The sequence below is a fragment of the Entelurus aequoreus genome, linkage group LG20, assembly GCF_033978785.1.
Source record: "Entelurus aequoreus isolate RoL-2023_Sb linkage group LG20, RoL_Eaeq_v1.1, whole genome shotgun sequence".
NCBI lineage: Eukaryota > Metazoa > Chordata > Actinopteri > Syngnathiformes > Syngnathidae > Entelurus > Entelurus aequoreus.
In genome coordinates this window covers 19,606,988-19,623,850 of record NC_084750.1, presented here as the reverse complement: position 1 = coordinate 19,623,850, position 16,863 = coordinate 19,606,988, and the positions used below count along the sequence as shown (strand labels likewise).

At 37.5% G+C, this 16,863-nt stretch overlaps 1 protein-coding gene across 3 annotated transcripts in view; it reads left to right on the top strand.

Moving 5' to 3' along the window:
- The first annotated feature begins 367 nt into the window (after window positions 1-367).
- Window positions 368-16,863, top strand: part of LOC133636009 (four and a half LIM domains protein 3-like) — a 44,882-nt gene continuing 28,386 nt past the window's right edge. The window contains exons 1-2 of one of the 3 annotated variants that reach the window (XM_062029601.1): window positions 368-423; window positions 597-667. The gene's annotated coding sequence lies outside the window, so the exon portion shown is untranslated. Of the gene's footprint in view, window positions 424-452; window positions 668-16,863 lie in introns of those variants that run through there. The other 2 variants (XM_062029602.1, XM_062029600.1) reach the window with 2 other exon arrangements.

The following is a 16,863-nucleotide window of genomic DNA, read 5'->3' as shown; positions in this document are numbered from 1 at the left end:
TTAATTTTTAAAAAAAAGTTTTTATTTTTTTTATTTTTAATTTCCTGCGCGGCCCGGTACCAATCGGTCCGCGGACCGGTACCGGGCCGCGGACCGGTGGTTGGGGACTTCTGATTTATAATATTAATCATGTGGTTCTTCTTTTTGCAGTGTTTTTAAAGTCTTGTCAGGCTGTAATGTGTATATTTGGGCACTAGATGGCAGCATAGTTACACCTTTTTGCATTGCTCTCTTTTTCATACCCTGCATGTAACAATCCACATATTTTTCTTTTGTAAAGGAGCCTGCAAATGTCTCATGCACAGTACAATTTAAATGGTAGAATGAATGTTCTTGTGTGCAGGTTTAATCGATTCGACTGTACTGGACACATCCGAATCGATGGAAGAGTCTGCCTTTATTTTGTGGGAACTCCCCCTCAAGGTGCAAAAAATGGAGGAAAAGGGGCGGGGTTTAAGGGAATGCATAACTTTTTTTTTTTTTTTTTTTTTTTAAACATCAGTCACACATGCTTGCTTCAGTCAGTGGAACTCATGTTGCTTTAAGGCTGTAGCAGCACACGCAGGATTTTAACCCTTTGTCACTTGTGTCTGCAGAGAGCCACAAGTGGGAAAAGATCTGAGGGGGGCCCAGCATCTTTCTGCCAGCTGCTGATGTGCGTGGAAGGGTAAGTCCCACCACACTGCTCTTATCTATTGACCTTATCATGTGGATGATGGTACTTTTTTGTTCAGAGCTTGCATACAGAACTGTCAGCTTTATTTTAAATGACCGAACGGAAATTAAATGCTTGTTAAAATGATAATCGACCGCTTTACTACACTCAAGTTGTGACAAAAGTACTAAATATAAAGTAAAAAATACACAATTTTTGCATATCTGACAACTAAAATAGCTGGATAGAATAGACTAAAACAAAAGTAGAGTTAATGTGCAATTCCATTGAATCATTAAACTTACATTTTCTGTCTTTTATTATATTTTATTTTTTTACACTGTATTGACCCATCTCAGGCAAATTGATTTCATTTTTGGTTCTTGCGGTGAAGATGACTCATTTAGGTAACAGGACGGAAAGTAACATGACGGAGTTTTTAGCACAGAATTAGCAAATATAATAAATATAGCCATGTTTATGCTAACAGCATGTTGACACTTGGCATGTTACAGCAAGGGGGTCAAATTAATTTTCATTGTGGCCCACATCGCAGGATTGGCTGCTTTCAGAGGGCCACTTTTTTAAAAATTATTTTACATTATGCATGCGGGTAATAACTTGTGATTAATCATGATTAATCGAAATGCTTATGCATTTAATTATTAGATTTTTTTTATGTATAACTTGCTTTAAAATCAAATAAAGGTGACAAGCAGATATTTAATATTTGTTTTTATCTCACAAATATAGTTTTGCAATACAGTATATAATTGGCATGAGTAGATAATATTAAAGTTTAAAATATGCATTTTATGTCAAAATTGAAAAATGTAATGCATTTAGTAAAAAAATAAATAAATAAAAAAGTATTTTATTGAAACCCATTTTTTTTCAGGCTTTCGCGGGCCACAAAAAATGATGTAGAGGGCCAGAACTGACCCCCAGGCCTTAAGTTTGACATCTGTATCTAAGTGATTCAACAACACTTTTTATATACACTACCGTTCAAAAGTTTGGGGTCACCCAAACAATTTTGTGGAATAGCCTTTATTTCTAAGAACAAGAATAGACTGTCGAGTTTCAGATGAAAGTTCTGTTTTTCTGGCCATTTTGAGCGTTTAATTGACCCCACAAATGTGATGCTCCAGAAACTCAATCTGCTCAAAGGAAGGTCAGTTTTGTAGCTTCTGTAACGAGCTAAACTGTTTTCAGATGTGTGAACATGATTGCACAAGGGTTTTCTAATCATCAATTAGCCTTCTGAGCCAATGAGCAAACACATTGTACCATTAGAACACTGGAGTGATAGTTGCTGGAAATGGGCCTCTATACACCTATGTAGATATTGCACCAAAAACCAGAACTTTGCAGCTTGAATAGTCATTTACCACATTTGCAATGTATAGAGTGTGTAAAGTTATCTTCATTGAAAAGTACAGTGCTTTTCCTTCAAAAATAAGGACATTTCAATGTGACCCCAAACTTTTGAACGGTAGTGTATATATGAGGGTAAGATGACTGTGATGATATTTTTCATAGATCATCTAATACAGTGGTTTGAGGTTAATTTAGTAATGACCAACATTAAAATACAGTAGCGTAGTAGGCCTAGGTATTCATTAAAAACAAGGCACAGGTTTTATTTAAAATATTTGATATTTTTTGGTCACTGTAATATTACACACATTTTAAATGGCAACACTGTGTTTGAATATAGTTAAAAAGTTAAAGTTAAAGTACCCATGATTGTCACACACACACACTAGGTGTGGCGAAATTATTCTCTGCATTTGACCCATCACCCTTGATCACCCCCTGGGAGGTGAGGGGAGCAGTGGGCAGCAGCGTTGACCGCGCCCGGGAATCATTTTTGGTGATTTAACCCCCAATTCCAACCTTTGATGCTGAGTGCCAAGCAGGGAGATAATGGCTCCCATTTTTATAGGGGTTTGAACTCACAACCTACCGATCTCAGGGCGGACACTCTAACCACTAGGCCACTGAGTAGGATCATAAAACACTGTACTCTAATCTAGTGATTCCTGGGCGTACCACTGGATGAATCCTGCGTGCCCTTAGTGGTACACGTACCACAGTTTGAGAACCCCTGATCGAATATAAAGACAAGTGAGTTAACTTTTTCCCATGATCGGAAAAAGGCAAAATGCAAGTCGAATATTCAATTTTTTTTTTAGTTATTGTAACAGGACTGAGTGAAAACCCTGGGACATGATTTGAATGGGAATTATAACTCATTTGAAGTCTGGATAATAGGGGTGTCAAAAAAAAAAAAAAAGATATTCAATGCAGCTGAGATAGGCTCCAGCACCCCCACGACCCTGTAGACAAGCAGTAGAAAATGGATGGATGGATGGAAATTAATCTCGATTCTTATTTGTAACGATTCTTAATCGATTAAAAAAAATCGAATCTATTTAAAATGTTTTTTTTTAAAATATATTTTCAATCTGTCCTGACCAGCCACTCAGGCAAATCATATAGTTGAAGTAGATCAGTAGTTCTCAACCTTTTTTCAGTGATGTACCCCCTGTGAACATTTTTTTAATTCAAGTACCCCCTAATCAGAGCAAAGCATTTTTGGTTGAAAAAAAGAGATGACGAAGTAAAATACAGCATTATGTCATCAGTTTCTGATTTATTAAATTGTATAACAGTGCAAAATATTGCTCATTTGTAGTGGTCTTTCTTGAACTATTTTGGAAAAAAAAGATATAAAAATAACTAAAAACTTGTTGAAAAATAAACAAGTGATTCAATTTTAAATAAAGATTTCTACACATAGAAGTAATCATCAACTTAAAGTGCCCTCTTTGGGGATTGTAATAGAGATCCATCTGGATTCATGAACTTAATTCTAAACATTTCTTCACAAAAAAATGTCCACAAAAAATCTAGCTGTCAACACTGAATATTGCATTGTTGCATTGTACTGAATGGAATAGTCTACCTGATTTGATGTTCAGTTTATGAACTTACATTCATATTTTGTTGAAGTATTATTCAATAAATATATTTATAAAGGATTTTTGAATTGTTGCTATTTTTAGAATATTTAAAAAAAATCTCACGTACCCCTTGGCATACCTTCAAGTACCCCCAGGGGTACCCCCATTTGAGAACCACTGATGTAGATGATCCATATCTACTGTGCAGATTTACTTTACAAAAAAAAAATGTTGGATACTTCTCTCGTTGCCTTGTTTGTATTTGACTTTATTAAATGTTTCGGTAGAATTTTACTAAACACAACCAGTTTTCTTTTAAGTAATATAGAAATTAATCACAGCTGTTTATCGATTTTATAGAGGAATATAGTTAATCATAGAACTGGCACCTAATGTTCTTTAAAAAGGTATTGATTTTGAATCGAGAATCGTTTTGAATCCAGAATCGACTCTGAATAGAATCGTTAACCCCAAGAATTGAATACAATTGAATCATGTGGTGCCCAAAGATTCCCAGCTCTACTGGGTAAGGAGAGTCATACATTGACAAAAATATTTCTCCAAAGAATTTAAATTATTGTATTTTGAAGATAACTAATTTGAGTAACAGGACTGAATGTTTTAGGAGGGATTTAATTTTTTTAGCATAGAATTAGCAAATATTGTAGATATAGGGGTGAATTGATTAATGTAAAACCCGACTTAAACAAGTTGAAAAACTTATTCGGGTGTTACCATTTAGTGGTCAATTGTACGGAATATGTACCGTACTGTGCAATCTACTAATAAACGTTTCAATCAATCAATCAATCAATCAATCAATGGTATTAATGCTGATAGCATGTTGACACTTTGCATAATATAGTGATTTTATTTTTTTAGTAACAGGACTGTGATGAGATTTTTCGTTGAAATATTCAATATACAGAAAAGTGAAATTATTTTCCCATGGCCTACAAATAATCTGAAAAATGCAACATCCTGTAACCTTGTGGAATTTTCAGTCGGTGTAACAGGACTGAGTGAACGTGACTGTAATTTGAATTATGACTACCGTTAATTTAAAGTCTGAAAAAGAAGTATCATGAATACACACACAAACATTTTTTTTAAAAAGGATTTAAATGATTGCATTTCGGAGATGACCTACTCAGTGGCCTAGTGGTTAGAGTGTCCGCCCTGAGATCGGTAGGTCGTGAGTTCAAACCCCGGCCGAGTCATACCAAAGACTATAAAAATGGGACCCATTACCTCCCTGCTTGGCACTCAGCATCAAGGGTTGGAATTGGGGGTTAAATCACCAAAAATGATTCCCGGGCGCGGCACCGCTGCTGCCCACTGCTCCCCTCACCTCCCAGGGGGTAAACAAGGGGATGGGTCAAATGCAGAGGACAAATTTCACCACACCTAGTGTGTGCGTGACAATCATTGGTACTTTAACTTAACTTTAACTTTAATTTGAGTAACATGACTGAATTGAACAGGATTAACAGCAAATACATGAATATATCCACATGGAGTTTATGCTAATAACATGTTGATACGAAGCATTATTACAGCGATTCAACAACAAAAAAAATGTTTAAAAAAATAAGAAAAACGGTAACAGGACTGCAATAAGATTTTAAGAATTTTTTTCCTAAGGCCTATAGACTACAGGACCTATAATGCAACATCCTGTGACCATGTGACTTGTGGAGTAGTCCACATTTTCCAGTTAGGGTAACAGGACTGAGAGAACACCCAGGGACACGACTATGGTGTGAATTATAACTAATACAAAGTAAAGTCTGGATACATTTAAACACAAATTTACAAAAAAAATCAAAGGATTTAGATTGTTATATTTTTTGGTAAAGTCCAATTTTAGAAAAGCGGCGCCCTGCAACATTTTTTTTTTCTTCCAGTGTTCAATGTAGTTAAAATATAATCACATCAATGAGCAGGACACACTTTATCACTGCATATACAGTATCTATTGTTAGATATTTTCTAGTCTTTTCTCTCCTTACTACAAAATGGGGACATTTAAACACAGGAAGTGAACAATAAAGTTATTTTGATCATGTATTTATATATGTTATTGCACCAATTATGAATAGTGGTTAGACCAATTTTCCCCTTTATTTTTTTAAGTGACATATGTGACCCTCCCCATCCTAGATGCACCCATAGGATGTTCTTTCTTTAGGAGACGGAAGGTTGTGGGACACAAATGTGTTTTTTATAGTATTTTTACAAAATAACATTGATTAGGAGGAAGCAATCCCCTGCTTTATCTTGATGAAGGACTCTTTGTGTGTTTTTTTTTGTGTTTTTTTCCAAAGAGTAATAGCTAGTTCCGTCAGGGTGACGTCATGTCTCCTTGAGCACATGCCCCCCTGCCCTTTTAAAAAAAAAAAAAAAAAGGCTCATGGTTTCCATCAGCAAAGCAGCATCATGTTCCTAAAGTCATTTGGTTGAAACTCCTGCAGACATTCCAAGCCTATGCTGCATTCTCTCACTGAGGAGGTGTTTTTTGGGGGGCGGGGGATGCATTGTTGGTTGTTTCCACACACTAATATATTCTTTTTGGCCTTTACATACAAAACCCAAAACCAGTGAAGTTGGCACGTTGTGTAAATGGTAAATAAAAACAGAATACAATGATTTGCAAATCCTTTTCAACCTATATTAAATTGAATGGACTGCAAAGACAAGTTACTTAACATTCAAACTGGCAAATATTAGCTCATTTGGAGTTTGATGCCTGCAATATGTTTCAAAAAAGCTGGCACAAGTGGCAAAAAAGACTGAGAAAGTTGAGGAATGCTCATCAAACACTTATTTGGAACATCCCACAGGTGAACAGGCTAATTGGGAACAGGTGGGTTCCATGATTGGGTATAAAAGCAGCTTCCAATCAAATGCTCAGTCATTCACAAACAAGGATGGGGTGAGGGTCACCACTTTGTCAACAAATGCGTGAGCAAATTGTCCAACAGTATAAGAACAACATCTCTCAACGAGCTATTGCAAGGAATTTAGGGATTTCACCCTCTACGGTCCGTAATATCATCAAAATGTTCAGAGAATCTGGAGAAATCACGGCAAGGCTGAAAACTAACATTGAATGCCCGTGACCGTCGATCCCTCAGGCGGTACTGCATAAAAAAGCGACATCAGCGTGTAAAGGATATCACCACATGGGCTCAGGAACACTTCAGAAAACCACTGTCAGTAACTACAGTTGGTCGCTACATCTGTAAGTGCAAGTTAAAACTCTACTATGCAAAGCGAAAGCCATATATCAACAACACCCAGAAACGCCGCCGGCTTCGCTGGGCCCGAGCTCATCTAAGATAGACTGGTGCAAAGTGGAAAAGTGTTCTGTGGTCTGACGAGTCCACATTTCAAATTGTTTTTGGAAACTGTGGACGTGTCCTCCGGAACAAAGAGGAAAAGAACCATCCGGATTGTTCTACGCACAAAGTTCAAAAGCCAGCATCTGTGATAGTATGGGGGTGTATTAGTGCCCAAGGCATGGGTAACTTACACATCTGTGTGAAAGGTACATCAGTCCCATACAGGTTTTGGAGCAACATATGTTGCCATCCAAGCAACATTTTTTTCATGGACGCCCCTGCTTATTTCAGCAAGACAATGCCAAGCCACATTCGGCACGTGTTACAACAGCGTGGTTTCATAGGAAAAGAGTACGGGTACTAGACTGGCCTGCCTGTAGTCCAAACCTGTCTCCCATTGAAAATGTGTGGCGCATTATGAAGCCTAAAATACCACAACAGAGAACCCGGAGCGTTGAACAACTTAAGCTGTACATCAAGCAAAAATGGGAAAGAATTCCACTTGAAAATCTTCAAAAATTGGTCTCCGCAGTTCCCAAACGTTTACTCAGTGTTGTTAAAAGGAAAGGCCATGTAACACAGTGGTAAAAATGCCCCTGTGACAACTTTTTTGCAATGTGTTGCTGCCATTAAATTCTAAGTTAATGAATATTTGCCAAAAAAAAAGTTTCTCAGTTCTTGTCTTTGCAGTTTATTCAGTTGAATATAAGTTGAAAAGGATTTGCAAATCATTGTATTCTGTTTTTATTTACCATTAACACAACGTGCCAACTTCACTGGTTTTGGGTTTTGTATATTGAAGATGTGTGTGACTTCTGGGGCTCATTTTCTTGTAAATTTTGCTCCAATTCCAAATCGCACTGCCTGAAATTGTAAGTTTTTGCTGTTGGTTGTTGTTGGCCGGCAGAAGAAATAGTCATTGACGCACTTTGCAAGGGTTGGAACAATAAGTAGGATCTATTAGTCTGATTTATGGGCTGCAGTGTTGTATTTCATGTGTTCTCCTGGAACTAAATGATGTACATTCCCTTAAATCCCAAACGTTTGTAGCTTTGGCCTTTTATAGATGAAACACCAGCAGCACAAAGTTCGACAAATTGTGAGAAAACAAACATTTGACAGAAGTAACAGCCAACATCTAAAGAGGTCACCCTACTGTCAGAAGACCGTCGATGGGGAAATGTGTTGACTTGTTTGTTTTTTTATTGTATGTACAGACTGGTGACATTTGTCCCGAGTCAGCACTAGCTTGTGACCATTTGGCCTCATTCTCCTTAACCCTGATTGATGCATGTTAGCTAAAATGTTTTTAGACGTGCATGTTTTCATCAACCGCACTGTTTCCACCAGGACCGCAATCTATTTGTGGTGGTGATGTACAGGGTTTTTATTTTTTTTTAAAAGGCTTGGGAAAAAACAAAAACATTTACTTTATTGCAATGGTTTCACAAAATTACAGTATATGATGTCTTCTCCTTTTAAAGGGGTCTTATTATGCAAAACCAACTTTTCTTATCTATTAGTACCTCTTATTGTGTATTTGGGATCTGCATAAGTCCCCAAAAATGTAAAACCAAGCCATGGAGGCATGGCGGAGATAATTATAAGACAATCTTCATACTTCCTCCAAATGAGCAGTTTGGAATTTGCCCGACTCGTGACATTTTTTTGCAATTGTGGCGTCAGTGGATATTTCCATATGTGGTAGAAACTTACCCGAACAGCTTTGTGCGAGTCCGCCATCGTAGTCCAACGCTGCAGTCAATAAGCTCCTTCTTTTTCTCTATCCTCTTGTGGGACAGACTGGCTCGTACATGCACATGCATCTTCCATTAATACTTTTTAATAACATTGGGTTCCAGTTCTTTGATTACCTACCGTAAAATACATAAACAGCTGTGATAAATTTCTATATTACTTAAAAGAGAACTGTTTTATTTTCACATTTAATCAAGTTAAATACAAATAAGGCAACAAGAGAAGTATCCCACACTTTTTTTTAATTTTATGTTTTTTAAAGTAAATCTGTCCAGCAGATACGATGTACATCAGACGTGTGAAAGTAGTTTTTACTGAGGGCCACATCGCAGTTATGTTTGGCCCCAGAGGGCCGCTTCTAACAGTGAATACTATTATTACACCATTTTTTAATGCATTTTTTATTAGATTGTTAAAAAAACTAAAATGTTATAAAAATATGGTAAGTTGCAATAATTTCACCTCAAAATTTTGTGTATATTACTGTGAATGGAAAAACAGTACTGCTGTTTTTATGGTAAAAGGTAGTTCAGTTGCCAGAATTTTATTGTAAAATGTACATTTGTTTTTTTACTGTAAATAAAAAAACTGCAATTTTACAGTAACATTTTGGAACCCCGAGCTGCCAGTTTTTTGTTTTCTGTAGATTTTTAGTTTATTACTGTAAATGCCAAAACGACACCAGTTTATTACAGTAAAAAAAGTACTGTTTTTCATTTAGAGAAAAATGCTGTAAAAACCACAGTAAATTTCAAAATTTTACCATGAAATCTATTGCTACTTTTACATTGCACAAACTGATGGATAACTTGCTTTGAAATAATTAGTATTAGTGTTTATTTCTATTAAAAAATGGTTTGAATGTTTGATAATATATTTTTGCATAATTAGACAATATTTAAGTTAACATAATTTCCGATTACATGAAGTAATTTTTTTTCCCTCCCAAAATAGAAAGAAAGAATACATTTAGTAAGAAAAGTTACAGTACTTTATTGATACATATTATTTCCAGGCTTTCGAGGGCCAAATAAAATGAAGTGGCGGGCCACATCTGGCCCCCGGGCCTTGAGTTTGACACCTGTGATCTACATCAACAATATGATCTGCCTGAGTGGCTGGACAGGACATGTTTAAAAAAATTCAACAAAAAAAAGTTAAAATTGATTTTTATTATATTTTTTAATCGATTAAGGGTCGTTACAAAAAATAACCTAAAAAAATTCGAAATCAACCTGACATTGAATAAACATTGTCAAAAAGCAATTGTTGTAGAATATTAGTTGAGAAATGACCATAATTCAATGGTCAAATCAACGTCAGAACCCAACATTGATTAAACGTCGTCAAAAAGCATGTTGTTCCAACGTTAGGTTTGAGTTGCTCAACGTCAGGACCTAATTCTACAAGCTCTCAACATTGTTTCAATGTCTTGTGCCTGCTAGGTTGTGTTTGATCCTGACTAAATGCATGAGGCAAGAACCTAGGTCTGTCTTATCTGATTCGTTAGACAGTCAACGTTAGGGGAAAAATGCTTTAGAGCACAACTAACGGGGATTCCCTCAAATCAACAGACCTCATTTGTGTCTTCAAAGAAAAAAGTTAAAGCACTCAGATTGAACAATTAGTCATGGTAGAGATTGGATAATTTAGTAAGTTCCTTGGATCTTGGTCCCCTGACAAAGTATTTCCTTGGTTACGGGAGCAGGGGTGGGGTTTCACTTCTGTGTTTGGATCACTTTAATAATACAACATGTGGATTGTCTTGATGATGTTTTGACTGAAGGTCCAAAAAGACGACCAAACTTGACTGGTATGTAGAGGGATGTGAATACTCGCTAAATATAGCAACATAGCTGCTAAGTTGGCAACACTGATCCCCTACTCCTTATTCTCTACGAATGAAGCTGAGCTGAGTTACGAGGAGGAGATCAATCAATCAATCAATCAATGTTTATTTATATAGCCCTAAATCACAAGTGTCTCAAAGGGCTGTACAAGCCACAACGACATCCTCTGTACAGAGCCCACATACGGATACGATGCATACCGCCATCTAACAGGCTATTTGTGGTGGTCCAAATTTATTTGTGGCCTGCTCCTACAAATACAGTAGGAAACATTTTTAACCAGTTATTTGTTAGGTTTTCTTTGGTTGTTTTTTTTTTTTCCTTTTTTAGAAAGACCCACATGCATATGTCATCACCCTCAGGTCGGCCGCACATATCGCATCAATACGATTACTTTGTTCAATGAATCAAGCAATCGGATGAAACAAACTTTATAGCCCCTTTGCATTATTTAGGGAAAATAGTTTAGAGTCTAAACTATTTTCCCTAAATAATGCAGGGGTCCCCAAACTACGGCCCGCAGGCCGGATCCGGCTCGCCAGCGTCCAAAATCCGGCCCCCGGGAAGTACAAAGTTTAAAAAAAATAGCATCCATGTTTTTATATTTTTTTTAATTATTATTCTTATACTGGGGTAGAGCGGAATATACGTTAGGTCAGGAAAAAACATGGATGCTATTTCATCCCTACAAGCCTGTTTCGCAGGTTTCCCTGCTCTTCAAGGGATGTTTTTTTTTTTTTTTTTAAAGAGCAGAGAAACCTGTGAAACAGGCTTGTAGGGATGAAATAGCCTCAGTGTTTTTTCCTGACCTACTGTGTGTGTGTGTGTGTGTGTGTGTGTGTGTGTGTGTGTGTGTGTGTGTGTGTGTGTGTGTGTGTGTGTGTGTGTGTGTGTGTGTGTGTGTGTGTGTGTGTGTGTGTGTGTGTGTGTGTGTGTGTGTGTGTGTGTGTGTGTGTGTGTGTGTGTGTGTGTGTGTGATTTTTTTAATTTGTATTTATTTTTTTCTCTGAAAAGTACCGTCGTGTCATTGCTGGTTTTACGAGCAGAGGAGCATGTTCGGCAGCGCACAATCACGGATTACCGTATTTTCCGCACTATAAGGCGCACAAGATTATAAGGCGCACCTTCAATGAATGGCCTAATTTTAAAACTTTGTTCATATATAAGGCGCACCGCATTATAAGGTGCATCGCATTATAAGGCGCATCGAATAGACACTGCAGTAGAGGCTGGGTTTACGTTATGCATCCCGTAGTTGCGAGACCTGTTGTGGCTCAATATTGGTCCATATATAAGGCGCACCGGATTATAAAGCGCACTGTCAGCTTTTGAGAAAATTGGAGGTTTTTAGGTGCGCCTTATAGTGCAGAAAATACGGTACTTACAAGCAGACACAGTGTGTAGACAATCACAGAGTACCTACAAGCAGACACAGTGTGTAGACAGAAAAGGGAGAATGGACGCATTTTGGCTTAAAAACTAACGATAAAGGTGAAGTTATAACACTGAAACACCCTCAGGAAGAGGTGCTTTAAGATATGGCTAGCTAGTTAGCGGCTAAAGTCCAGCCGTTGTCTGCAGTGTTTTAGCTACTTCTAAATCACTAATCCTCGCCTCCATGGCGACAAATAAAGTAAGTTTCTTACAAGTATCATCCCTGCAGGACGAGGAATAGCTAAACATGCTTCACTACACACCGTAGCTCACCGGCGTCACAATGTAAACAAACGCCATTGGGGGATCTACACCTGACATCCACTGTAATGATACCGAGAACAAGAGTGTATCTAGTCGATACTGCTATGATTATGTCGATATTTTTTGGCATCACAACATCTTACGTTTTTTTTAAATGTATATTATGTTTATAAACTCAGTAAATATGTCCCTGGACACATGAGGACTTTGAATATGACCAATGTATGATGCTGTAAAATTTAGTATTGGATTGATACCCAAATTTGTGGTATCATCCAAAACTAATGTAAAGCATACAAACAGAAGAATAATGATTATTAATTGTTAACATTAGTGTAGATAGAACATGTTATAAGAGAAAGTAAGCAGATATTAACAGTAAATGAACAAGTAGATGAAAGATTCATTGTCTACCACTTGTCCTTAATAATGTTGACAAAATAATAGAATGATAAATGACACAATATGTTACTGCATACGTCAGCAGACTAATTAGGAGCCTTTGTTTGCTTACTTACTACTAAAAGACAAGTTGTCTAGTATGTTCACTATTTTATTTAAGGACAAACTTGCAATAAGAAACATGTGTTTTATGTACCCTAAGAGTTTTTTTGTAGTAACTTTGTCCACGTATTTAAAGTTCCAGGAGCTCCATGTGATCTGGATTTGATACATTTGTATTAGTTACACTCATTTAATGATTAATCAAAGCAACATAATATAATTTATTTGCAATGGAAAAAAACATTATTTGCAGCCAAAATGTGCTTAATCACAGTCAAAGTATTATTCCATGCAACAAAAGGCACGCATCTCTAATCAATGTCTGATTATGTGTTTATTTTTCAACTAAAATGGCCTAAGCCACAGGAAGTCCAGTACAAATAAAGGCTGAGAAGCTGTCTGCTTTAAAAGGCTATTAATTTTTATTGCCCACAGATGAACGTAATAATGACACAATAATGTGACCCTGTTCAAATCAATATGTTTGTGTGCATGTGAAGCAGCAACAGCACATTGAGCGTCTTTGTACTCCTCCGTGAAAAGGCGGCGCAGTCATCTGACGGCTATAATAGAGCACTTTTGTGTTGTGTTGTTTGTACTGTTAGCACTTTGTCACTGCAAAGCCCAGGGTGTCGCTTTTCCTTCAAAGCCGTAGGCAGGGCTCCGTCAGCATTGTGCCTCCATCAATATTCTCTTTCACCTCTCAAAAGTCACGCAGCCAAACAATACTTGAACTGTGCTGAGCAGAGCAGGAGAAGGCTGTTAAAAAACCTCCCCGAATCTTATTCCAATGGGTGGCGGGCTCTAATTATAAGCCAACTTTGTTACTGCTTTTCGGGTCATTTGGTGGTGTTACGTCTGAAGAAGAAAGCACCGATTGTTACCTTGGAGGAGCTCTGTGTTTGTGTTCTCATGCCATTTTCCAAGTTTATCATAATAATCATGTGCAGCCAAGTTGGAAACGGCTCTGAGATGTGATGAACGCTGCTGATATTTTCCATGAAAGGAGCTATACAACAATAATGTGGTGATAAAGCAGCACGGGGCACAGGCAAATAATTACACCTTGGTATAGAAACCATTTAATGTCTTTTTCCACATGCTCTATTAAAGTATGTTGGAAAAAAGTTGGGTATGTATTAAACTTTAAACTAGGGTTGTATAGTATACCGGTACTAGTATAGTATCGCGGTACTAATGAATCAAAAACGGTACTATACTCTGTTTGAAAAGTACCAGTTCGCTATATATATTTTTTTTTACAGGCATGACATTGCGTCGTCGTGACATTGCTGGTTTTAAGAGCAGAGGAGCATGTTCGGCAGCGCACAATCACGGAGTACTTACAAGCAGACAGTGTGTAGACAGAAAAGGGCGAATGGACGCACTTTGGTCTAAAAACTAAAGATAAAGGTGAAACTATAACATTGAAACGCCGTCAGGAAGAGGTGCCTTAAAATAGCGGCTAATGTCCATCCACAATCGGCAGTAATGTAGCTGCTTCTAAATCACTAATCTTCGCCTCCATGGCGACAAATAAAGTATGTTTCTTACAAGTATCATCCCTGCAGGACGAGGAATAGCTAATTATGCTTCACTACACACCATTGGAGGATACAATAGCTCACCGCCGTCACAATGTAAACAAACGCCATGGGTGAATCTACACCTGAAAACCACTGTAATGATACAAAGTACAATAGCGTATCTAGTCGATACTACTATGATTACATTGATATTTTTTATCGTCACAAAATCTTTTTTGGGGCGGTATAGCTCGGTTGGTAGAGTGGACGTGCCAGCAACTTGAAGGTTCCAGGTTCGATCCCCGCTTCCGCCATCCTAGTCACTGACGTTGTGTCCTTGAGCAAGATACTTTACCCACCTGCTCCCAGTGCCACCCACACTGGTTTAAATGTAACTTAGATATTGGGCTTCACTATGTAAAAGTGCTTTGAGTCACTAGAGAAAAGCGCTATATAAATAAAATTCACTTCACTTCACATACTTTTTTCTTTTAAAATTCATATTATATTCATAAACTTAGGAAATATGTCCCTGGACACATGAGGACTTAAATTATGACCAATGTATGATTCTGTAACTACTTGGTATTGCATTGATACCTAAATTTGTGGTATGTAAAGTATCAAACAAAAGAAGAATAAGTGATTATTACATTTTAACAGAAGTGTAGAGAGAACATGTTGAAAGGTAAAATAAGCAGATATTAACAGTAGATTAACAAGTAGATTAATTGTCCATTTTTACAGCTTGTCCTTTATACTGTAATTAGAGCCTTTGTTTGCTTACTTACTACTAAAAGACAAGTTGTCTAGTATGTTCACTATTTTATTTAAAGACAGAATTGTTCTTTGATTGCAATAAGAAACAGATGTTTAATGTACCCTAAGATTTTTTGTTAAGATAAAGCCAATAATGCCATTTTTTGTGGTCCCCTTAATTTAGAAAAGTATCGAAATAGATTTTGGTACCGGGACCAAAATATTGGTATCGAGACAACCTAGAACGGTATACATAAGTACCTGCGTTGGTTTCTAACATCATTAAAGTGTCAACCGCTTTTATGCATAGCGACAGTGGACAGCTATTCAAAAGCTGTTTTCTCCCCTTTCAGTTCCTCCAGGAGTTTGTGACGTTGTGTTTGCGCCAATTCACGCAACTTCAACCAATCCCTGCAAAGTAATGCAGGGCCTCGCAACTTTGTCCACTTCCCTGCACATTTGGGCCAATCGGAGTGTAGTCACAGCAAGAACAACATGTAACAATGTACTGTATCAACTCTGAAACGACACAATTGTCGTGCTGCCGCATAGCTCAGACCTATTTCCTGTTCCCGCCGACAGCGTTAAGCCGTCTGGTTGATGCCGTATATAAACTAGGGCTGTCAAAGTTAACGCGATAATAACGTGTTAACTTTGAGTTCCTTTAGCAGAATTGTTTCATTTAAACAGGTGATTAAAGCGCATGCGCCCTTTTTGACCCTCGGGCCGTTCTGTAGCGGGGTAAAATTGGCTGCGCTCACTAGTTACTAATGAGCCACAAGCCGGAAAATAGAAAGAGAAATGGACAAAAAAAGGGTAAATAATGGAAATGCCAGGTCCAAAGCCATGGCAAGTCGTTCACTTCAACAAGGAAAGACTATTTTTCCGCCGTGAGCCGTAGGTAGGTGGAGCTACACTCCCGTGTTTAGATTCCAGTTAAGGTGCATTGATAATGTAAAATGTAGATGGTGACTAATTTAGTAAGATGGAAAAAAAGTTTGTGTGCATGTGAAGGCACCATCTCAAACCAATCACGGCTTCAAAATAAAAGCAGTGCGCTTTACATCCAGTCTAACGACAGTAACAAAAGAAACATGTCTTACAATATGATCGTGCTTTTTTTAAAGATGTTTTGTGATTTAATTTGTAATATTTCTACCTAAATAAATGCTAGTACATCAGTCGAGAATATGGGGGGAATGTTTGTGGCAGATTGGAATAAAGTGTATATTATTTTATAACATGTTCTGGTTGATATTCCTCAATTACAAATCAACAGGCCGTATTTTACATTTTATTAATTAATAGAGAACTTTGAAACATGGTCATGCAGAGATACTACTACTCAACCTACTCAGTGGACTAGTGGTTAGAGTGTCCGCCCTGAAAACGGTAGGTTGTGAGTTCAAACCCCGGCTGAGTCATACCAAAGACTATAAAAATGGGAGCCATTACCTCCCTGCTTGGCACTCAGCATCAAGGGTTGGAATTGGGGGTTAAATCACCAAAAATTATTCCCGGGCGCGGCCACAGCTGCTGGTCACTGCTCCCCTCAGCTCCCAGGGGGTGATCAAGGGTGATGGGTCAAATGCAGAGAATAATTTCGCCACACCTAGTGTGTGTGTGTGACAATCATTGGTACTTTAACTTTTTAACTTTATATGAATACCATTAAATTGTACAACATGTAATGTACAAAATAGCAGAATAATTTATTCAGGTAGAAATATCACAGATTACTTTACCAAACATCGTTGACAATCAAACCACGATCGTAACAATCCACGTGTTGTGTTATTA